At 39.2% G+C, this 26,098-nt stretch overlaps 1 protein-coding gene across 6 annotated transcripts in view; it reads right to left on the reverse strand.

Moving 5' to 3' along the window:
* SEMA5A (semaphorin 5A) overlaps positions 1-26,098 on the reverse strand; it is a 353,942-nt gene that overhangs the window by 319,932 nt on the left and 7,912 nt on the right. Inside the window, exon 1 of one of the 6 annotated variants that reach the window (XM_080382046.1) lies at positions 3,704-4,750. The exons of the other annotated variants lie outside the window; for them this stretch is intronic. The gene's annotated coding sequence lies outside the window, so the exon portion shown is untranslated. Of the gene's footprint in view, positions 1-3,703; positions 4,751-26,098 lie in introns of those variants that run through there. 6 annotated transcript variants of the gene reach the window in all.

Here is a 26,098-nt window from a genome sequence, read left to right on the forward strand (position 1 = left end):
CCATATAGCTGCTGCACTGGAAACCAAAATTTTGGCCTTTCAATATATAAAGGAGGCTTATAATAAACACAGAGAGAGCCTTTTCACCAAGGCCAAGGGGGCAATTCCAGTTTTAAACTGAAATATTTAGACTGGACATAAGGAAGAATTTTTCTGTTGTGAGGGTGATAAGGCACTGGAATGGGTTGCCCAGAGAAGCTGTGGATGCTCCATCCCTGAAAGTGTTCAAGGCCAGGTGGGGCTCTGAGCAACCTGGTCTAGTGGAAGGTGTCCAACCCTGCTGCTGTGGGCAGGGACCACATCACCTTTAAAGGTCCCTTCCAACCCTACCAGTCTACAACTCTATGATGATTTCCAGCCTCCACTCTGCCTCCCCTCAGCAAACAGTCCTAAAACTCACTGGCCATGTTCTGGTCCACCCCAAAGCTGGTACACAAATCAGTAAATCAGTTCCCTATAATATCCTCCAATAACTCACTCAAGGGTAGCCTGCACTATAGAGCTAATCACCAATACCAGTATCACACACATTTCACACAGACAATGTCTTTTTTCTAATGCATACAGCAGGCCTGCTAGACTAAAAAGAAGAAAAAACAAAGAAAAAAGATATAATAAAGATGGGATTTATACACATGTGGAGAGACACAGAGAAGTGAGGAAAAAGAAGTCTCACAAGAGACACCTGTAACAATGGAAAACGAGCCTCCTGTAAACTTCTCCTTTAATCCTAAATCTTGCAGTAAGCGTAAATATATTATTTAGTTCTAGCACATGACTGGAAAACATCAGGATTTCAAAACCAAGATAAGACAGGGCTGCAACAGGCAAACAGAGTCAGAAAAAAAACAGATTGAAAGCAATGTAGTCAAGAGGTTTTTGTGGCTTTTTTAACCTCATCTAGATTAAGATGATTTAAAAAAAAAAAATGAGGACAACAAAAAAAAAAATTCCCTGGCACCAGGAGAACATTCCTCTGGCACAGGATACATATTCATGTTCATTTTGCAGATACTCCAGCACCCTCCTTAGAACATTCTCTAATGTTATGTATGATTTTCTGTCCTGATAGGTTAGCTTTCTCTCAATGTCCTTCAAAACAATCCTTAATTACCTACTCTTTCTTTTCATATTTTCCTTTGCTTTCATTTAGTAGTCACATAATCATCAACTGCATACATTTTATCCAACTGTATCACGTGCATTTTCTGTCATATCTGTATTGCCCTTTACTCTTTGCAGTGCTTAAAATTTTGTACAAAATACCAATGATGATAATAATAATAAAATAATAAATAATACAATTATCTAAAGAAATCTGTACATTTTTAAGCTTCTCGTAAGAGACTAGAGGCTGCACAAATGCAAGCTACATGTCTTGAACAGAAATTTAGATCAGTTTTTTATCAAAATCTGCCACTGGCTGAGTATTTTTGAAAGTAAATACAAATTTGAAATGTCATAGACTGAGCAAATCCAAGTCTACGATAGCGAAGCCCATTCCAATCCAGCACCAAACCTGGCAAACTGTATGTCAGAGGTATGTATGTGTAAGGACAGGCCCTTGGCAGACAGACAGGAGGGAACGGTAGTCCCTCCAGTAGCTGCCAATTTCTGATTAAGTCTTCCAAATCAGACTGAGGCACTGACCCTGCAATTAACAAGGACAGTAGATGAAGAATGGTAACAGAACTCTGTGTCAATCATACACTAAAATATCAGGTGAAGAATACTGGGTAATGAGGTCCTCTGAATCAGGGAAGAGCACATATTTCTACCTTCCAGGTAGCAGGCAAAATGCACTCCTCCCCAGCTTCCTCACCCATAAAATGCATTCCATAATCTCCAATAAAAGAGAACTACCAGATTCTACAGGTCTTCAACAGATGGAAACATCCATTACATACAAGCTACAAAAAAAAAAAAAAAAACACACCACACCAAAAAAACTGAAAGATAAGATTAATAACTTTTTGACCCACAAGAACTTTTAAAGAAGTTTGAATCCAAAAATGTAAAATGTCAGTTGTAAAGCAGCAGCAAAGTCAGGATCATCGAAAGCTTGGTCTTGGTACTGCTACATACACAAATGTTGGAAAAAATTATTCACAAAGATGAAGGAGAGGAAAACAATAGTGCAGGAAAAGGTAATCTTCAGCTTCCTTGCCCCTGAATCCCAGCTAAAGCTGAAGAATCAAAATCCATAGCTCATCTTCTTCCTCGATGTGAAGAACAGGAAGAAGTTATAATTACCACTGTCAACATCAGACCTTCCAACCAAGCAGAACAAACTGCTAAATCTGAGGCTCCCCCAAGTTCTTATGCACACAGTTATGAACTAAAGACAAGCAATAGGACCATCCTGCATGCACAATCACATCTGATCCTCCTCCCACACCACCACCACCAAAAGAGAAATTAAAAAGTGAAAATGAATATGAAAATCTTAAAAAAAAAGGATGGGGTGTCAAGTAATTGATCTGTTAAATTTAGTTAACCAATTAAAAGAATGACTAGATACCAACCTCTTATCTCAATTAAGGATTTCTTTAAAATAAATAATAACAACAAAACACCTTTCACCATCCAAGGTTAAAGGTGTTAAGGTTGTAGCCACCCACCGAGAAGATTTTTAGATAATGAAACTCATGGTCAACACCACCTTTCATAGACAGGAGACTCCTGTGAAATCCAAAGACGGAGTCCAGGCATTGCAATCACACCTGCCAACCCATCCACATGCTGGAGCCATCATAGGTCCTGACAGTGCCATCCAGGGCAGGAGAGCAGGGGCTGTAAATCACAGCCTTGCACATTTAGAAAAAGAAACTTGGAGCAAGTGTTAAAAAATTACATTTTAATGGCTGACCAGGTGAAGCCCTTCAACCAAATTTCTACAAATACTGAAATAAAGGTCTGGTGCTAAATAGGAGCAGGTCACACTAATCTTGCAACTCGGATCAGATTTCCCTGCTAGAGAGAACATTGTCCATTAATCCGTGGTTTTCAGCCCCAGCTAACAGACTTGTAGAAATTACCAGAGCTATCTAGAGGCATCTTTAGAAGGAAAGAAAGCGGCTCTCCTCTATAGTTGTAAACACATGTTAGCTTTTCTAAATGTCAAAGCAGCAGCCAAGTTTTCCGATTATCCAGGGAACACAGAACCTGCCTGACAGCAAGCAGGTCTGGTTAATGCCTGCACCCTCATGACTCCATCACCCCTTCTTTCAAATGGACGGACCTTGAATTTCTGATAAAGAACATGTCCAAGCTTCTGAAACCAGTAGAGAGATAGTGTTGCTGATAAAAATGAATTCTGCTTGTATTCTCAAGAATATCATTACTTCCTTGGGGAGGGGTGTGTGGTAGGTACACAAAATGTCACTTTAGTTTCTTGTGCTGTCCCATTTGAAATGTCAAAGGAATTTGGTGGCTTGCCACCAATTAAGTTCCTGTAACAAGTGGTCCTTTGCGATAAACATGGAACTAGTGCAGCAAACAAGCAGACCTGAAATTTTCTTGCAGGGCAGGAAAACATGTTTGAACAGTGACCATTGCAGAGCTCGGACTACCACAGGCACTTCAAATTCCTACTTCCACTCCTTGGTACTCAGACACTACTGGTCACCTGATGCTTGGACTGGGTTGCATTACATGATCAGGCTCATCAGCCAATGCTGGAACCTGCTTGAGTTTCACTCACCAGCCCATTGCTGCTGCTCTGTCCTTTTCCAACATCTCCCATGGTCAGTCCTGCTTCTGTTCCACACTTCTCTACAGCTGGAGAGGCTGGGGGAGGGAGAGGTCATCTACAGGAAGGTTCTCACTTTGATAACACTGATGGTTATGGAGGAGAGAACAATGAAGTTGAGGTTTCCAGCCAAAGCTTGAGGCAGCACTATCCACTCAGCCATAATTAACGAGTCACACTAGCTCCCCACAGATGCCTCCCTTGTTTTCTGGGTGCCTAGCTTGCAAGTGGGATGTGAATTAAACTATCATGATACAGATATAAAACCTCTGGGTTAGATTTTCTAGGTATTAAGTCAGCTACAAATTTTCTAACTCGTGAATTCTTGACTTGGGTGTTTTTGTCTATGCCATTTTTAAAGTGCTGCAGTAACAAAACCAGCAACTGAACACACAAAAAAAAAAAGCATTAAATGTTTTTAAAAGTTCCAAACAGCAAATGGGTTTGAGCATGTAGGTAGAGGAGAAAAAATTAACAGCCTTTAAGTTCCCAACCAAGAATCTCAATTCATTGCTTACCAAACAAACAAAAGACGTATGTGACAAAGAGTATAGCTATGTCATCTTTTGCAGAATGGCTTACAACTCTTGATCTCCAAGCCATCCAACAAACCCATGGGAAAAAATAAGACTTGTAGACACAGCAGGGTTGTGTTAACTCAAGTCTGGCACTGCACTGAACTGAAAAGTTGCATTGATTTCAGATGGGAGCTGGCCCCCAGCCAGCCAGCTTGAACCACAAACAGAAAAAGCTTACTTCTGCCTTCAAGTGTTGTGTGGGCACGATCAGAACATGGTAAGGAGATGCATGACAGGACACCAAGGAAGAAGTATTGCCTCTGTGCTTCTGATCATACAAAGCTGGTTTTAATTTTTTGGGGGGTTGGGTTTTTTGTTTTGTTGGGTTTTTTGTAATTCCAGAATGCATTCAGTGCAGCTGGACCAAACAACATGGAAACAGGCTAGTTCTGGGATCACCCTTAAATTGCCATCATCTTCAATGTTAAAGTAGCGTAAGTGAACAATTCAGATACAAATTCATATGAACTGGCCAGAAAAGTAGGGAAGGATAACTCTGCAGGAAAGTAAGGGGGCTGAATTATGCTAATACAATTAGATCCAACTGACTTTATAGTCAAGTCTGAGCGGAACAGAGACAATGGCCACTCTCTCTGTATTCAGTGTCACTTCTTTGTTGGTCAGAGGAAGCCACTGGCAGATAATCCATGAGACATCTTGTTCAGAGCATTAAATACACTCTTCCTCGATAAGTGCAGGAAACAAAGACTCTCTGACTGCAAAATAAACCAATGCATCCAGAAGTTACTCGCATAAGAATTGCAAATTATGTATTAAAGGAGAGGTAACTCCCAGAAAGAGTGCAGGAGACATTACAAATATCTTCTGAGATTGGATGAGTTACACTCTACTCAGGTAAGTTGTGTTATATTTAAATAAATCAATCAACACACACACGACAGTGCTGGGTTTAAAATATTCTAAGCTTACGTCTACACTGTATCAAAACAACCTGAAACATATTTAATGGCTGAGGGACCAGTAATTTAGAGGTAAGCAACAGAGCCCCCAATTTCAGAGCTAACAGCACAGAACAAGAGATCAATGCCAAGTAGTAAAGAAATTATTAACATATGTGGCACAGCTCTAACAGTAGAGCACTGAATGCTAAAACTGCAGTATTATAATAAAGAACACAGACAGTATTTGATATCTAAATAAATAAATGTATCATACATGCTTCGTTGCAAAAACCAAAAAAAGCCTACATTAGCTTATAATTTGTTTAGCAACAAATTATGTTCCATACTTTGCAAACAAAGAATTTAACAATCAAAATATAAGTTAGTAAGCGCACAAACCAATACCAAGACTACATTTGTTAAAAAGCAGACTCCATCTTACAGATTGTACATGTCTATTCCCTGAAGCTGGGAAATATTTCCATACATACTGAAAGAGATGGCAGCCAAGGCTTGAAGTTGAGCAATATTCTTTTTCTAGCCCACTCAGAAATAAAGAACAGTCCCTTTCAACTCTTTTGAGAAAAAGAAAGGCTTCTCTCGACATTTTCCCTTGTATACAGCTGAATATGAAGAGCAGACAATCACCATTGGTCAGGGCAGAAGAGAGGGAGTTTTTCAGCTCACTGTTTTATCTGATTTATTCCAAAGCCTTGAAACTAAGGAAGAATTATTGTATACTCTTAGAAAAACTGAAAAAATGCTTGAGCACGTTGGTTTTATTCTGAAAACTTAACTTCCAGAATCCCAAGTATCCCAAGGCTAAAAATCTGTTTTCTATAAGGATATAATTCAAGCTGTAATTATGCTTGCAAGCATGAAAAAGGTCAGTGGACTCTTAATCTCTACCTTAAAATACAGGAAAGCAGTTAGCTTTGATGCTAGTTTCTCCTGTTCACTTCTTTTACCAGTATCATTCACAGTTTCTAATGTAAACCAGATGATAACAGCACAATTCTGAATAGCACAAAATAGCTAGGTGTGTCATTTCCACCACCTGTTCTTTACCAAGGCAGAAAATAGTAATCTCACTCTTAATTTTTCCATTTTTACACTGCAGCTGATCTTGTTCTGCAGCTCACACACAACTTACATGACCGAAAACAAAAAACACTTAAACCATTGCCAGAAAGTCACTTCTGCGCCAGGAAACTCACACTGAATCTCCACGCATCAGCTCAAAAGCCAGGACCCAAGTTCCCAGTGGAGAAGGGCTCCCATCACTAAGCCCTTTGCAACACTGAGCCGACCTGCACAAGACTGCACCACAAGTGCAGATCACTGCATCGCTGGCTTACGCTGCAGGCAGGCCAGACTACTCTAGACAGCCATGCATGCTGTGAGAAGGACCTCCTCACATTTAACATGACACCGAAAATTATGTGTTAATTTTTTTATATATATATATATATATATATATATATATATATATATATATATAAACAGAATGTTTAGGTTCCAGAACAATTTTACTGTGCCCAGTTGAATACTTTTTGTGATTTTCGTGCCAACTGTACCACTAAAAAAAAATAAAATAAAATTATCTGGATATTGTTATTATCTACTAGCTTCCAGACAAGACTTTTGTGTCAGTAAGGGTGAAGTGAACGTTGGATACATCCCTAGTGCTATTTTATACTAGCAGACCTAGGAAAATTGTACTTTTATATGTGACAGCTTCACAAATAATTGACCTACAGCAAAATATGTCTGCCCAGTTTACTAAATACTTTATCCCACTGTAGTTTTTATTAGAAATTACTCTTCTTCCTTTAGTAGATAGAAATATCCATTTTTTTTCATATAAAAATAATAATGTTATCTTTGTAAGACATGTGACTTCAGACCATCCAAATCTCCTTCCAAAATTCCTTAATTTATTGACCTACAATATCCTTTCCTTTAAGTACAAATATTGGCATTTAACACTCGGCACTAAAAATTCACATCTGAAGATGAGAACCATAAAATAGTTATGTAATAAGTCAGGAACACCTACACACTTCAGAGCTATATTGTAAATGTAATGTACACAATAGCCCAAATGGAGTCTGTGAAAATAATTGCACATTCAAGCATTTCAGAAGACCAAAAGTACTCAAAACAAATATAATAGTAATGGATAAGTATACAAAAAAGAAAATTTTCATCTTCCCAAATAGATGCAAAATTGTCCTTATTGTCTTCATCTCACCACAGTTGATCCTATTTTATTACAGGGCAACTCTTACTAACACATTATTCTTAAAAATCACTAACCAGTGCCTTAGACAATTGCCTAATCTTCAATTAGTCCTTCAAAAGGACTATTTCCAGAACAAAACGTTCCTCCCAGCGCTTTGCTTTATCAGAAGCTGGCTCATGTACCAACACGAAGTTACGGTTTTAAAAATATCACTATAATGTAGAATTCCACAGAGATACATAAAAGATGTTGAAATCAGGTCACTTTCCATGCCATGGGTCATGGTGCAAGATTGCAAACAACTTTTTGCTGCCACTCCTAAGCCAGAAAAGAAGCAAATACCAAGTGTTGGGAACACTATAAACACATTGCCACAAAATATAGTACCTCAAATCTATAGGTAGTTAGGCCTGTTAAGAAATTAGTTAAGCTATGAGTTGTGGGGGATATGTTTTTAAATATACAGGCTTGGTTTTGCTCACACATGCTGTTTTTCCCCCATGCTCTCCAGGAGTCCAGTTTTCAGCTAGAAAATTCTCCACAGAAACAGGATAATAAAAATTTTTTTATTGACACTTATTGTCAACAAAGGTAGATGTAGATGAAACTTAGGCAAGAGCATAATACATGATCATGCTTTTTGATTACCAACTTAGAAGAGGGGGAAAAACCCAACAAACCAACTTCATTGTAAGTACAAGAGAGGGTGGGACTCCATAATTCAGACGAGAAGCCAAATACAAAGGAGGCTGACACTGTAGAGGATTAGATTACAGCCTCAGTTCAAAACCATTAGAGTAATAAGATATCTAGGAAGAGAAATGTACATGCTTATTTTTATTATTATTCTTGTAAAGGCTGCTTCACTTCGTTCAGCTTCAGTTATCATGGTCTCTAAAGGCACAAGCTCCAAAACAGAGCACCCACAAGAATGAACCGATAGAACCAAGTAGTGTATTTCACACCTATTGCAGTCTCCTATTTCTGCAACGATCCCAGTGATTTCCCATAGCTGATCCCCAAGGTCTCACTTCTACAGAGATGCTGCAGGAGGTGCAGCTGGAGCACGCCATGCAGCATGCAGGATGCATTGGGACTGGCGCAGGGAGACCTACCTGCCCTGAGAGCACGGCTGCTCAGAAACTGCAATGAAAAATTTCACTAGAAAAGCTCAGAGTTGACATAAAATAGGAACTGTACGTACGTAAGTGAAGAGTGAATACAGCATCTAAAGCCACTTGCCTACCAGGGTCTGCACAGATCTAGTCTGCTTGTTACGATCAGTAGATATTGTCATTTGCCAGTTGCCTACAGAAAACACTGGCAGTTGGAGCCCAGCTTCGTATCACCAAATCCATCAGCAAAACTGGGCACCAGTATTGGTAATTACAGCAGAGAAGAGAAAGAACAGATAAATAACCAAGTTTGAGTGACCAGTTATGAAAAAAGAAGAAATGGAACTATGAATCTTAAGAGATAAATTCATAACAAACTATTTGTATCTGAATAATCTGACATTACCCACAAGCACTAGAGGTGGTGGGGACAAAAAAAAAATCACATAGGACAAATAAGATTTCTTAATTTTTTTGTTTCATAAGGAAAAACAATCTAAAACTTAAATATAATTTGCACTCTGTCCTCATGATAATCTACTGGATTCTCATGCTAAGGAAAGATTTAATCTCTAGACACATTCTTTAATAGCATCTGCAGTTTATCTTCCACGACAAGTGCCAATAGCTAATGATCCTTCTGTTATCGATTCTCCCTAGATAAGATGAAAACTCATTTTCCTGGCCTTGACACACAAAGACCCTGTTTTTCTTATTAAAAATATATACATATACAAATAGTTTGGGCAGTGGAAGGCATTCAACAGGATCAGAACTGTATGGCCAAACATGAAATCCACTTTTGGCACAGGGATTTTGCAAGCAACCCTTGCCACCCTACCGCTACTGTAGCTGCTCAAAATCCTCTGGCTACAGGAATCCTGCAGGGAAGGATTTGTACATGGGACACCTCTGTCTTAGTGTGGATTGGCTTTTAATCACAAAGTAATTTTCTGTTACCTAGCAAAAAGGAAACAGATAATACAACATATGTACAGATGAAACATATGAGGTTAGTAGGCAAAAAAAAATGGCACACCATGATCCCTCTGCCAGCCACACTTTTTTCCACCATTTCCTCATCAACAATAGGAGCAACCAGTTCAGATGACAAGCCGGAGGACATCTGAGGCATTCAAAACCCATGTATTCTGCTCAGAACTGGGCATCACCCCCTGGGTGCTCAGTCCAAGACACCAGGGTCAAGGACATTCCCTTACATTTGAACCACGGCCTACAGAAGTTCAACAGATTAGAAACTCACAAAGAACTGATTAGGCGGATTTTCAGAGACACAGGACCTCTGAGGTGGCAAATTAAAGAAAAAGGGTGTCTCATATAGAAGCTGGACAAGGTATTTGAGACAGCATGAAAATCCCTCTCCCCACTTGATTGTGATGTGGGAACTTGAATCCATGTAACATTTGCCAATCTCAGTAACAATACTGAAATAAGAAAAGCAGCCCAGACTTTTAGGATTATAGTTAGCTTCATCAGAGGTCTTTAACAGAAACTTTCAATATCCTAGTGTCCCACTATACACCGAGGGTTTTTTAACATATTCTGAAGGAACAGATACCTATCTAGGAGTCCCACTCTGCATAGCTGTTAGAGAACACACACAATTCATCTCACTCTCCCTTTCATTATTAACTGTTAGATTCTGACTCAAGGATATCCTTATCTCTACCCCAGTACCAATCTGATTAATGGATGCAAACCTTTCACCTTTCAATTACACAGTTAATTTTGACTGCTTCATGAAACTGATTAAGCCTGTCATCCTTGCCCATAGATAACATAAAGCATGTGTTTGGTACAGAACCAATTATCTTTGACCAATGAAGGAGGCATTCTTCCTTCTTTTGCATTTTGGGTTTGATTTTGGGGTTGGCTTGGGTTTTTTTTCCCCCCATGTCTTTTTATACCTACCAAGTCCTTCTAGCTGAGGTCTTTTAAACAGTGAAAAGTGAGTTGTAAAACAGCGCAATCAATCTCACATTTTGAAGGTGTTAGTCTTGGATTAATTCTCTACAGGATATGTAAGACAAGCACTAAAATTCTTCAACACAACAGTTCTAAAGTTGAGATACTCTGTAAACTGTGCTAGAAGAGGCTAAAGGAAAACACATGGTTTGAAGGTGGCTGGTTGACCAGACGATCTCTCCCAGGCCCAAGCAACCTACACTTGGTGATTCTGTGACAGTGACAACAAATATGCAGCACCCACCTGGAGCTCGGTGAGCAGCCAAAGCAGCACTGGGAAATACTGACAATGCAGAGAAGCACAGTCACTGCCCAGTGCTCTTTCCCTGTGTATACAAATGATTGTCTAAAAGACCCAACATAGAAGTAGTAGGATTGCTTGGAGAAACAATTTTTGTTCTCCATTCTGCTAAGCTGATTTCCAAAAGAGCTGGACCTGTCAGCTTTGAATAAGTAATGCACACTCTATTGCATCTATGGGCAAGTGGCTACGTTTACTTTAAACACACTGTTAAAACACAAACTGTTTTGAGTTATTTGGCAAGCAGAATACATTTGCTTTCACTACTGGATATCAAATGTCAAAAAGATCCCATGGAGCCAAAACAATGAAAACAAATTTAAAAAATATTTTAATTTAAATTATTATTAATTTAATTAAATAAATTAAATAAATTTAAAAAAATAAAAAAATTAAAAACAAAAACAAAACCAAAAAAATCTAATACCATCAAGAGCATAAAAATCTAAAGATAAACTCAAATGATATTATTGCATACAAGAGTTAAAGCAGAAACATTTCCAGTTAGCCCTTTTTTCAAAAGGCAATTCATGTAAAAACAAATTCTCCTTTTTATTTCTTCTCTTTCATTTTCATCATAAAATACGTCTCTGTTCGGGGAAATGGAAACTTTCAAATGCACAGATGTTTGTGATTGCACACTAGCAGCCTGCTGGGAAACATTAATGGTGTAGAGAGTAAAGTTATTCAATCATCTATAAGTCACTTTTCAAAACTGTTGCCCTCAGTCAAGGGGGTGATTAATGGCATCCAGCAATGACACAGATTACCCCCTGCCCATGCAAGCTCTTTGATTTTAATGCAGTCAAAGCTACTGAAGTAAACAAACCAATTTGGGTGTTCAACTAGCTCTCTGTCTCATTAAAAATTATTTGACTAGACTAGTGGTAAAAGAATATTGCATGTCCCCAAATTCAATTTGGCATTCTGTAATCACAGCAGCAATTACATTTGCAAAAAGTTAAGAAATTAACAGTGGCAGAAAATGGTCAACCTTTCATTAGGGATTTTTGTGTGTAATGAAATTAATATTTTCTGATCATCACAGTATAGCAAGCATGTTTCTGTATGTTTCAAAGAGGCCAGCAGCAACTACAGTTGCCAGACAAGAGTCTCAGCAAGCATTTGCAAATTTGCTGTTCAAAACCAAACAGCACTCTACCCCTCCCAACTAGGATTAATACAAACTGCAAGTCCAGCATCCCTCGAGAACGCGCCCTGCAGTCTAGTGTCAGGCTGCACATGGCACTTCATGCCAGGGCAAGTTTTCCTTCCCTCCCTTGTATAACCAAAATTATGAGTGCAAATTCAGCCAGTTTAATTATCAAGGCTGAGGCATTTTGTTTCTCTATTTAAATGTCACGTGCCCATGATGATTTGAGTTTAGTGTTCTTGCAGTAGAAAATTTGAACTCTTAATACCTGTGAGTGAGTCTATGGCTACCATTGTGCTCCACACACATTCCATGGCAGAGATGACCATCCCAGAAGTCATGGAGAGAAGCTGGATGGTTCAGATCTGGAGAAGCACTTCAGCAAAGCCGACAGCAAACCACTGCCTGAGGAGTACTGGGGGGAGCATCACTCTGGGCATGACCTGATGATCACTTCAATTCCTTTTAAAGTGATGCAATAGGACTGTGGCTTAGAGCTATTTACCGAGCTCACACGACCAGCTTTGCTGTGAAGTCCCACGCGGGTTCCTGGCCCCTGTGCGCCTGGCAGCCCAGACTGGCTGCAGCACTGTGCAAGGCGGCTCCCTGCATCTGTGCAGTGCCACACACCCCCTCAGGCACCATTTGCAGCATGTCTGCATCACCTTCCCAGCGCACCCCATAGTCTTCACATTGTCTCCTGCTATCTGTTACCACAGAGTACAGAAAGAAAAAAGAAAAAACATTTAAGTCCTCACATAAAGCTGACAGCATGACAACCTTGCTTTTAGAAAATTTCACTGGCCATGTATGTCACAAGACATCAAAGATTGCTTTCAAACCTTCACAGTCATCAGTCTCATTTTTCATCACAGTCCTCCCAACAAATTAATACCAGCCTTCTGCATCTTATGACTGAAAACAACATACCTGTTTCCCACAAATCCTCATCAGCCTCCTTACTCTGCACTTACTCCAAACCCATCTCCTAACACCCTGCTACTTCCTGACCACTCATCTCAACCTTCCTTTTACCCTTCTCACACACTTTTTTAGCATCTATTCTATACATACTCACAGCTCTATAACCCAACAGAAACTTTGTAAAACCTTAAATTCAACAAAACGCAATAGATCACAAGGATTATTTTCCTTTGGCAGTATGACACAATCAGCATCCAGAAAGTATACTAATAAATACAGTTTCCAGATCAACACAAATCATACAATTCACATACATAGATCTGATATGCATTTTAATCTCCCAGTGTCTGGTGGCACAGGACTTCCAAGTAGTTGTTATTGTCTGGTGAATTTACCAAGGAGGGATGATCTACAAGACCAAAAGCACACAAAAGTGACAAAAAGAAAAAAAGCTTCACAAATAGGGCACCTAACTTAAAGGGGAGAAAACAAGAAGGCTCTAGCCATATCATCCTCAGAGCAGACTGAATCCATACCAAAATGGCCAAAGGTTTGCTCCAACTGATACTGCTATACAGCATTAGAAAGCAGATTTTTGTCACCACTCCCAATTTTCACATACACAGATCACATACTCTGAAACATGGGAGAACTTACCACCCCCAGACTGTAAAAGTCAATATAAAATAAGTGTAACCATCCAAATCTTTTTTTAACTTACTTATAACTCTCTATCATAATTCACCAACACCCTCACTGTATTTAACATACAAAGAAACTTGCACGTTTCTAAGGAAAAATAATCATACGTTTCCAGCAAGACATATCTGTATGTTCCTTTGGTTCCAAATACAAAGTGAAATATAAGAAAATTATATTGACTTGCTAATTATTACAGAAAGAGTTTACATTTTTACAGTATGCTTCCTTTTTAGCTTTTAAGTTTTATGTCCTACTTTCTGGTCTATGAAAAGAATTGCTTTTTACTTTTAATTATCTTCTCTTTACCCATTCTTCATTTCTTAGTTGACAGGATATTATTACTCCTTATGGATAGGACCACTACACTTTAAAACTGCATCTAATTCTTCTCCCTTCCTCACCCTGCCTGAAGCAGTTGCCATTGAGCACCTGCTCTTTTGAAGGAGTTTCATCCATAAATCAATTTTCAAGAATCAAAACCAGAGCATTAGTTGTTACGATAAAATCTGAACTTTGCTATGCAATGAAGCTACAGATATTGAAAACTAATAATCTAAGTCAGTGTTAATGGATTTCTGTGTCACTTCCATTACAACTTTCTTACCTGACCTCTGCAAAACACCTCTTGGTTTAATGCAAAGGACAAAGTAGAAGAGGCACACAGCCTTTCTAGTTGAGATTTCTTTGTTAAAGCTATTCTTACTGCTAGCAGATGCAGCTTCTTATAGCTTCATCTTGAATGACATTTTCTCAGATAAAAATCTTCTCCAGTCCGTTACCTGTCCACAAAAGTTGAGAAATTTCATTGTTTTCAATAATGTTTTGCACAAAGCGGATAAGGGTGATCTGACATCATCAAGATAACAGAAGAGTATTTAGAAGTCAATAAACGTTGTTAATGATTTCTATGTCTGATAGCTAAAATTCCAATTTTAGCTTCCTAACAGAGTCAGGAGACTGCAAATAACTCAGTAAGGCATCAGATAAAGGAAAAAAGCACCCGACTGCTCAGTCAATAGCCACCCTGAAATTATAAAAGCAGAAAGACATGCCGTTTCCCAAAGACAGTCCAGGTCTTAATCATATAAAGAAATAGCTTAAAGCATAGCTTGCTTTTCCCTCCACCAATTTTTTTCTTTTTTTAATAAAAGCTTCCTTTTCTCCCAGCAGTCTTTACATATAGTAAGGTAATGTGTTCTTGCAACATCTTGCATTTCCAAAAGTCATTCAAGCTGTTTGTCAATCTGTCCTAAAATGTCACATCATAAAGAACTAGTCATGTTTTCTACTTCTCATGTGAGGCTCCAGTTGTCACCTAAACAAGCAAAACTGAGGATTTTTTTTTTCCCATATCTAAAGCAACTTTGTCTAAAATTAGTGTTAAAACTAACAACAACATGGGAATAGTTTATTTCTGTGACATTTAAATTTTTTTGTAAAAAGACATAAACCACCCCAGCCACAGATGTGGCTTGTTCTCAGAGACGAATCAGTAACACTTCCCTCCCACAGTGTGCCTTTAACCAAGCACAGGAGCCAAGGGACGGGGGGAAGGAGAGAGGCCAGAAATGAGCTTTGCCTTCAGAAGTTTTCACCAGCCCTCCAACTAGGCCAGCACAATTGCTGGATTTGAAATAGGTGTTCCGTTGGCCATTTTCAGGGAGGGGGCAGGGGTTCTGTAGTTTTGAGGCATTTTCTCATTGCTTTTTTGTTTGGTTGGTTTTTTAAACAAGTCTTAGAAAACAATGAAAAATCTTTAAAGAGGAAAGACTGGAGAAACCAAAGCTCTTCTGCATTTTCCTATTTTAAGTGTGTTTTTCAACTATTTATGTTGCTGTCCAGGTAAAGAAAAAGTCCTGATGATGTTCTAGGGTTTATCAGAGTATTAGTATTAATCAGAGAAAAAAAAAAAAAAAAAAAAAAAAAAGAGTTCACTGAACCTGAATATAATTGCCCTATTTACCTATATAGCACCTTCCATTGAAGCAGCCTGAACTCCTTTATAAAAGGTTTTGCAAACAGCACGTACAAATTTCTTCTACTAGACAGGGGAACGGCATTACAGGCCTGCATTTTTTTAATCTATTATATGTTATTTCTTTATTTATATGCCTTTATTATATGTATCGTGCTAAGATAATAACTATAACTTCACTAGATCCCATGACACAGTACTCAGCTTTCCCAAAATTCATCCTGTACTATATATGTTCTTAGAAGGTTCTTTTTGGTACTTGCATTTACTGCTTCCCTGCAGGTAAAGAACGACAAACATGCATGCATAAATTTCACTTGGAAAGTAAACCAGATCTGCAGAACTCATTTCTGCTCCAAACTAATGCACCAAGTTTCATTGCGACTGATGCTCTCGTAGTGCCATTCGCTTCCATGGTAGTATGGCTGCAAGTCTGTTGCTCTGACGTGCAAATAAGAAAGCAAGATCCTTGTGGTACCATACCATACTACAGGCATGTTAAGGACAAGTTTATTTTGGTGGGCAAAAGCCTACTTTTCCTCCTGAAACCACTTATTTATTGACTGGCTTGTAGCTAAAATAAAAATCCAAACTTGCTTAGGCCACTGGGTTTAGGTTTACTGAGCTGTAGTGCTTCCATTTCAATAAAGACATGAAGTATTTGAAACTCAGTATTTCATAGATGAAGAGGAACCAGGAAAGTTGTTCTTGCTAGCTCATCCCTTTAGCATGTGGTGAAAAGGGCAGGCTACTGTACAGGTGCTGAGCAGCATCCCGCTTCCTAATCCCTTCGCCTTCCCTAAGGGCTGCTTTGTGAAGGCAGAAAAAGGGGGAGAGGAGGAAAAAAAAAAAAAAAATGAACACCATCCTGAACACCTTCTGAAAAACTGTCTCATAATGCCAGGAGAGAAAAAAAATAAGATCACTTAAAAATACCTTTATTAAACATTTCATATAAGGTTTCTCGCCTCCACCCTCACCTTTCGAACCACAAGTGCCACTCAGATCCCATCACTATTTTGAAACCTGCCATGGCAGATAAGCAGAAAAGGCCTCTGCCATGAAGCTTTCGACAAATTACGCTTCTGCCTTACCCACTGTACCTGCTGAATCACCACTTCTATACATGTCAATAGCTTTCCCTTTACTGTAGCAATGAATGTTACATCTAAAAATTCAACCTCTTCGTCCCAGCATTACCTAAACACTTAGAAGTGATACTAAATGAAACTATTAATCATCAGAATTAACGTTGAAGAAAAAAATTTTATCCCCAAGAAGCTGTTAAAATGCTCGCAACTATCCAGTATGACAAAGAGTTGTAAGAATCTATGCTTTAAAAAAAAAATGTAAAGCAATCGTATCTGAAAACATGGGAAAAAAGTCTCTCACCTTACTTAAAAATCATATTTTTCAAAGGCAGAAGCCAGTCTTTTTAGTAATAATCTCAAAAAAATTTTACTCTGAATTAAAAAAAAAAATTATGGTCATATATAGTTAAAATATAACAAATAAAGGAAACATTCTTTCCCCACCCCCCAGGTATTTTTCCTCTAAGAGACTATTTATGTACACACACAGTTTTGTTGTCTCTCTGGTATCCCCCTCCGCACACACACACACACACAGATATATACATGGAGAGTGTGCAAGAAAAATAAACACATCCTCTTATTGCCACTTTCTGAAAACAAACACAAGAGCTAACATCTGTACTCAATAAGTAAATAATAAGGAAATCCTGTCTTGTTTCTACAGGCCATTCCAATGGGTTTTAAAGAAACTTCCTGCCTAGAGCCCTTAAAAAGCCTATGTCCCTCTATTTTTTCCAGAAAGGGACAGAAAATGGCACGATAATGGAAATAAAACATCATGGAATCATAGAATCACTTAGGTTGGAAAAGACTTTTGAGATCAAGATCAACTGTTAACCCAGGACTGCCAAGTCCGTCACTAAACCATGTCCCTGAGCACCACATCTATGCACTTTTTGAACACCTCCAGGGATGGTGATTCCACCACCTCCCTGGGCAGCCTGTTCCAATGCTTGACCACCCTTTCAGTGAAGAAATTTTTAATAAAATCCAATCTAAACCTCCCCTGCCATAACTTGAGGCCGTTTCCTCTTGTCTTATGGCTTGTTGTCTGGAACAAGAGACCTACCCCCACCTGCCCACAGCCTCCTTTCAGGGAGCTCTGGAGAGCAATAAGGTCCCCCCTGAGCCTCCTCTTCTCCAGGCTGAACAACCCCAGTTCCCTCAGCCGCTCCTCACAAGATTTGCACTCCAGACCCTTCACCAGCTTCGTTGCCCATCTCTGGACACACTCCAGCACCTCTACGTCCCTCTTGCAGTGAGGGGCCCAAAACCACAGTATTTGAGGTGCAGCCTCACCTGTGCCCAGTACAGGGGGACAATCCCTTCCCTTGTCTTCCTGGCCACGCTATTTCTGATACCAGCCAGGGTGCTGTTGGCCTTCTTGGCTACCTGGGCACACTGCTGGCTCATGTTCAGCCGGCTGTCAGCCAGCACCCCCAGGGCCTTTTCTGCCAGGCAACTTTCCAGCTGCTCTTCCCCAAGCCTGTAGCGTTGCGTGGGGTTGTTATGACCCAGGGGCAGGACCCGGCACTCCTCCTTGTTGAACCTCAGAAAATTGTCCTCAGCCCATTGGTACAGCCTGTCCAGATCCCTCTGCAGAGCCTCCTGCCCTCAAGCAGATCTACACTCCCCTCCAACTCAGTGTCATCTGCAAACTTACTGAGGATGCACTCACTCCATCCCCTCATCCAGATCGTCGATAAAGGTATTAAACAGGACTGGCCCCAGTACTGAGCCCTGGGGAACACCACTTATGACTGGTCTCCAGCCTGATGTAACTCCATTCACCACCACTCCTTGGGCTTGGCCATCCAGCCAGCTTCTTACCCAGTGATGAATACACCTGTCCAAGCCATGAGCAGCCAGTTTCTCCAGGAGAATGCTGTAGAAGACAGTGTCAAAGGCTTTACTAAGGTCCAGGTAGACAACATCCACAGCCTTTCCCCCATCCATTAGGTGGGATATCTTGTCGTAGAAGATCAGGTTTGTCAAGCAAGAAAATTCAGTATAGACTTTCACTGTACATACTAACCTACGTACATCAGAACCTACTGTAATTTGCATATTCAGGCAATTAATCAAACCATAATATCCAAGTTCTGGTTTTCCTTAAGTTTATTTGGCCAAAGTCTCTTGGAATGCTACAATAGTATAATGTGAAATAAATCACTCTAAATCCTTTCAACTCACTGTATGTTTATATATATATATAATCAGAAATAAATCAGGATCTCCTTATATTCATTCCCAGCTGAAGTCGGCTGGAATTATGCCACCAACTTCCATTCATGCAGGACCATGCTAAATGTCTCTGGTCAAGAGTTTGTTTTAATACCTATGAAATGCATTGCACATTTTGATGCCATATAAAGAACGACAGTAATAACGGTAAGTCAGCCTTGCATAAAACCATAAAATATTTTAAATAAATATGTTAAGACCTGCTTGAATAACAGAGGGTGCTGAATACTATTTAGTGCTTGTGACCACCTGCAGGATCATATCCAGGATACAATGCTAATTTTAGATTTCTGGATGAATGCCCACTATAGGATATGCTATTTTTACTAAGTTCTTACACGTCTGTCCAATGACACATCTCCCACTTCTTCCAGTTTGCCAGAACGGCAAACTACCACAAAGTTCTTTCACAAAACTCTCCTTCATATTCTCACTGACTTCACACAACAGAACTTAGGAATAAAACCAAAATAAATACCTGGAAACAGTATAATTAGAAGAGATCACCTAGGGTGTATATTAGTCTTCCCTCTTCCCCCAAAGTCTCTCTCCTCAAAGCCCAAAATAACAGTATTTTACATATATTATTGCAACTTTTAGTGCAATACACAGGGTGAAAAAAATCACACAGAAATACCCTTCACCTTCTAGGTACTCTTCCACACACCTATACTATACCAACCACACCTGCCTCTGTTTTACCGAGTGGCAAAACAGAATCAAAAATGTAACAAACAAATGTGGTAATAAATGCAATACTGTACTCCACATAACGTGGATGTTGGGGACCACCATTCATCAAGTTTCAATTTAGACCTTTAAGTCACCGAGTACAACAGACAACTGAGTTTTACAGAAGAGTTTATACTACAGAGCTGCTGTCTAGTTTTCCCAAGGAGGTATTTTTAAGCAGGGTACAGGGTCAGCAAGTTTGGAATGAGCTTTAGCAATTAGGGTTTAAGATTTCGACCTTTCTACTCACATGCACTTCTTCCCTTACCTGCCACATTTCAGCAGGTAGACTGACACTGTTCCAAGAGCTGTCTTCCATTATGACAGATTTTAATACATTTTTAATCATAGAGATTTAAATTTCAGCATGGTATTTGGCATACATCCTGAAGCAAACAATAAGATGTATCTTCTGCCAAAGTCTCCAGTGAAGACAATACCAATAGTTAGGGGTAAATGTCAGCCAGGAACAGTTACACGAAGCATAAAACTCCCCTGAGAAGGAAGAAGTCTTTATTTATTAAACTAAATGCAAATTTTTCATTCTAATAATTCTGAAATGTTTCTGTGGATTTTCTCAGGTATGCTTAATTAAACCCAGTCATCAACACCAACTTTGTTCGAATGTGCAATTAATGAATATGGCACAGAAGCAGCTTAGCCCTGGAGGAGTCTCTGACATTTGTTCATGGGGAAGACTGTTCATTAATTGCTCCCTTTGTTCTAAGCCTCTTCATGATATTTTTGACACAACACTACAAGTAATTGTGACTTACTCCTCACAGCTAGCGACATCTGCACTATGTTAATAAAACTACCTTTGAAAGATTTTCAAGTCCATATTTAAAGACACAGGGGAAAAAAGGTCTGGATATGCTGACAGCGGACTAAAGAAGCTATAATAAAATTCTTACTATTATCTCTAAGTCCACTTTGTATTACAGAAAATTTAAGCAAACATTTTGTAACCCACATTCGCATAATTAATGGAGTGAGGCAGAAGTTCACCATGCTATTCCAACTGTGCTCCCACACCAAACTGAACCATAATGCTTCATAGGTCTGCTAATCGTAAGTTCTCAGACGACCGAGAAGATCGTTTTTTTGATTGCTTCAGTAAAAAACATTGCTTTTTTTTCCTTTTGGGTTATTTTTTTGAGGGGTGGGGTTCTAAAGTAATAAAAGGTGGAGAGTAAAAGGATATGGCTCTAGGTTATGAAGTAACCACACTGAACCAAAGATCTCTCTCCAATAGTTAAAACATGGTTGTTGCCATTATTTCACAATTACTTCTGGAACTCAAAAGAGATAGGGCAAGCCAACCCATAAATCAAAGCACATACAGAGTAGACACTTCATGAGTTTGAAAAATTAACTTGTTTATCTCCATTACATGTTCATGGTATGATATCACCCATAGTAGAGTTCTACCGCAAAGCACATCATAATTCTTAGAAGAAACACAAACCAAATAATGAACAAGCTGCACCAAAAGTTCATACCTGAAGAACAACTGAAAGCCCTGTAGATCCACAGACTTTCAACATGCAAATGAAAACAGCATCCACCCTCAGAGCTGGTGACATTACTTCAATTATCCTGACCCAGTTTTCCAACCCGAGATCCAGTTTCTGTAATTCACATTATATAGCAACTCCTTCTGCCTGCCACTGATTTATATTAACACATGCCATCAAGTTTCATGCAGTTACATGTGTGAGAAACTCTACATTAAGTATTTCATTAGCTAATTGTACACCTCTAAGTACTTTAAAAAAGTAGCGCAGTAGAGAATATGGTTAGCTGGAACCTTCTTATCCAGTCCAAAAGGCGTCAGATCCTGTGAACAGCCAAGGCGAGCCGGAGAGCATAAGGCTGTGAGCCCGGGGGGGTGCTGGAGAAAAGGACAGAAGCTTTTCACAGTTCTGCAGATGCTCGTATCCAGTCTACTAGCTTCCACCACACTCTTCTCCTAGGACACATGGGCTCTGGTTTCCTTTGAAGCTTTCCATTCCCACTTATCCAAAACATCCTCCCCCCACCTCTTACTTCTGCCAGCCGTTTCTTCCCTCTTGCCACTACCTACCTCATCATCTTTACTCCCTGAAAGAGGCATTAAAGAAAAACGCCAACCCTCCCACCCACACACCAGCAGCTGCCCTTCTTTGTACTGAGCTTCAGGACACAAAGCCACAGGAAAAAAACCAGCCAGCCACGTCTCCTGCCAGCCCAAGCACCCCTGCTTGCCTGGAGTCCAGCAACTGCAATGTACTCAGCCTGGGCTTTGGGAATGCAGGAAAGGTGACCTGCACGTCTTCAGTGTGATAAAGGTAACATGGCCTTCAGTACACCTTCTAATGGCTAACTGAAGGGATGAGTTTGCACATGGCTTGTTCATAGAAACAATTTTACCTGCTCGGACACCATCTTGGCTGACTTCCTGGCAAGGGAAAGCAGAAAAGAATAATTCCACCTAGACACAAAATACACAACAGGCTCTCATCTTTGATGGATTAGTCAGAGAGGGATCAGCAAACTACATCAGCACTGCCATTCACACCTTTTTATTTATATGCACAAAAGAATCCCTTGAGTATCTAGAGAATCATTTGGTCATTAATATATTTACACACATACAACCTATTAGCAGAATGCAGGAGTACCCTGGTCTGCTTTATACTTTAAGCATCATCTTACACATGACAGATCTAGCAGAACTAAGTCAAGTTCCTAAACAATAAAGCAAGGGATATTTTTTTTTTTGCCTTAAAATGTACACAGAGATCATTTTATTAGCATTGCTATATTAAAAGGTAGATAACAAAACCTGTAGAACATTTATTTTCAAATTTTTTTGAACCATGAAGTAGTGCTAATGTCAACCCTCAATATTCCACCCTCCTTCATCAGCATTAAGCAACCTAACCTTTAATTGAGAACCCTACAAAAGCAACATACTATTGTATGTTATCTCAAATAACATACTAGGACTTATGGATCCCACTTTTGGAACCACAGCTGCAGTCTGAGGGAATGGAAAGGGAAATAACCCGAAGGATTTAGAAATTAAAACAGAACGACTGTACTTACATCTTACGCAATACATGGACTTATTCACAGCCTGCAGCAAGGCTGCATGGCAATGTATACCATCAAATCAGACGCAAAAAGTGGAGAAACACTTGCACTTACAAAGCCTTGATCAGCTTTCAGAAAAGAAAACTATATTAAAACCTCAAACTTCCATGTACATTCTTGTTACTGTAGTTCAATTAGCTTGTCCATGTCTCTAGTCCATTTAAATAAACGTAACTTCATAATTTACTGAAATTCTACTGATTCAGTTATATCTTCTGCATCCAGTTAAATCACATAATGATCTCTGCCTTTAAAAGATCCCTCTATAGCCATCGTAAAGGATTCATTTAAATTACATTTCTTTTATTCATTTTTTTTTCACTCTCGAGCAAAGGTTGCTCCATTCTTCCCCACAGTCCAGCTTGCCAGAACAAAGTTAAGAAGTTTATGAATTTTAGATATAACACATAATCAATATTTGATGACGAAATTTCTTTGCTCTTCAAAGAGATGAGCTCTTCAGAGCTCAAAATAAAACTGTCAACTATCAGAACAGTGTCCTGATCTCTATTTCTATTCACTTTATCTTTTGGCATGGTCTTGCGCACTAACCACTGGACTGAAGCTGTTAAGCTCTTCCCAGCAGAAAGGCCTCTCTGTCCTTCCCCTGTCATTTTGTCTTGGATGCTACAGCAGCATCTTGACTAAACAAACACAGGGAGCACATGATCTAGCCAGTATCACCGTTTGACAAACAGGAACAGATTGCAAGAATGTGTGTAGATGCATGCATGTGTATGTATATATAGAAAAAACAACACACACACACCCCCATATATATAAAAAATATATGTGTATATAGGAACTGGAAAGTAAGGTTAATTTTGACTGTGCATACAGTAAACTAGAAAACATTTATAGTTACTATTTGAAAACAGTTCTTTAAGAAATTACAAGTGTCACTGATGCATTTTATAATTAATATAAAGCTTTTAAATTATACATAGATTTAATGTCAGGAGGGAGCATTACTATGATCTAGTCATCTAACTAGAATAATTTGGGTCACTGAGCCCTACCCAATAAATAATTCCTACATAGAAGTTACTGCTCAAATGAGATTGTCTATCATAGCCGACATTTAATTCTAATATATTGTTCATATATTACTAAAGTACCTATCAACGCTCTAGTTTTACTATGTGGATGCATTATACTTGATCTTTCTTTGACGTTTCAGAGCCTTGAGCAAACCAAACACGTTGCCTGTGGGACACAGCTTCTAGTCAACAGAAACGCTAGAGTAAGGCTGTTAGCTAGCACCTCCAGCTTACTTCATGCCACACTGCATAAGACACCAGAAATTTCACTGGTTCAGTGGTTCTGCACAGAGTGACTCACAGCCATCACTTCACATGCTGAGCTATAATGGAATGCACTGGGAGCGACCATACCAAACAAACAAGTACAGACTTCTCTTTGTGAACAGAGTTTGCCTGTAGACACCTTGGGGTAAGGATGCCAGATTTCCATTCATTTCTGAATGGTCAGGTCCCTCACTAGAAAAATTGATAATGGAAAATTGATGCAACAGCTTTGTCTGGTGATGGTGATGAGCTCCTGGGATCAAGGGATAAGGAGTATAGTTATCAGCCTAAATGTTGTTGAAGTGGTGAAAATACCTTGGGAACTACTGCTGGGGGGGGTGGGGGCGGGGGGAGAGAAGAAGAAAAAAAAAAAAAGAAAAAAAAAAAAAAAGAAAAGCTAAATGAAACATTTCAGAGGAAGGTACTAATAGTTTATATACCAGCTGCCATTGCTAAGGCTGAAGAGATTATCAGTTATGTCTGCTCATCACTTCTTCCCTGCTAGCTGTCTGCAAAAGCAATTCCAAACTCTTTTCAGTCACAGCATGACATGTAAACCTGAAGAATAGAATACTAACTCTTGTTAACTCAAATCCTTATGACTCAGTCACAAAAGTAAGGCTCCCCAAAGCACTCCAGTTCACATAAGCCTAATGCTTGTAGGACTAAGTCATACAACGATGGAAGTTAACCCAAATGCTATCATGAAATCAAAGGGAGTTTCTTCTCTCAATGTTTTGGGATGCAGGGTGGCATTAGAAATACCCAAAAGACAACATGAGATACTCAGGAACAGCCAGACAGTTTTTCCCAAGATTGATCATCCCAGTTATCAACTATTTATACATATTAATATACTCACAGAAACACTGTTCTTCATATGAAGATTGATGTGTGGAAAATAACTTTTTATGCGGAAGCAAGAACATTCAACACTTCCACATAATTTATTATAAGGCTTAGAACATTTTAGTCATCAAATAAGCAAGACGGAAACAAGGGACTCAAAACATGCCACAAAGCAACACTTCCCACAATGCAGAAAGTGGCAAGGGGAGACAAGCACTTGGCTCGGCAAGAACCAAATCTGCTGGTTAAAAACAGAAATCTCCAGATCCTCAGGTTTCATCTGTAATTGAGTTCTCCAGACCTGATCCATGGCTACCGATAAATCTTTCAAGGTGCCAGAATGTGCAGAGAGCTGGGAACAAGCATGGTGCCAACTGCTCTGCTCATTTCAAATGTAATTTTCAAAATTTTCAGTGTTGGCATTGTTAGCAATTTGGGGCTTACAAAAAAAGTCAAGATTGATGAGAGTAGCAGGGGGGGAAAAAAAAACCTCTCTTTCAAAGGACTTTTTTATTGAGAATGCTAAAACTACAAAATTAACAAATACATGCATTTTTACAAACAATTCACAGTAGATCAAAAAGGTAAGTTAAGCACATTAATTGTTCCTTGCAAACAAATGGAGCTCCCTGTATTTGCAGTTACACAATTCTTATATTTCTTCTCATTAAAATGTTAGTGATACGCCTCTGCAACAAGCTAGTTCTTTTTCTGAGCCTCCTGGAAGGGGGGGGGTGGGGGGTGGGGGGGGGTGGAACCCACAAAAAACTACAACACAGCATCTCTATAACTGAATTTGAAGGACAAGCTTTGTCAACAGTTGTCCTCTAAGATGGCTAACGTGTTTTCCTAAGAGGCAGATAGCCCATTGCAGGCAATGCATTCATATGGGTACTCAAGGAAAAATAACACATTTGCTCAAGTTATTTTAAGAGCACTTCATGAGTACGGGTTTGGGAGACAAAGATAAAGACTCAAGTTAAATATTAGAATTAAGTGTTTACTTCTATTTCAAGACTATTTTTTTCAAACCCCAATACTGATCTCATTGGCCTTCAGATTAAATAGATTTGCAAAACAATTTTCCCTGCCAGTTATAGAT

The sequence above is a fragment of the Falco punctatus genome (assembly GCF_963210335.1).
Source record: "Falco punctatus genome assembly, chromosome: 3".
NCBI lineage: Eukaryota > Metazoa > Chordata > Aves > Falconiformes > Falconidae > Falco > Falco punctatus.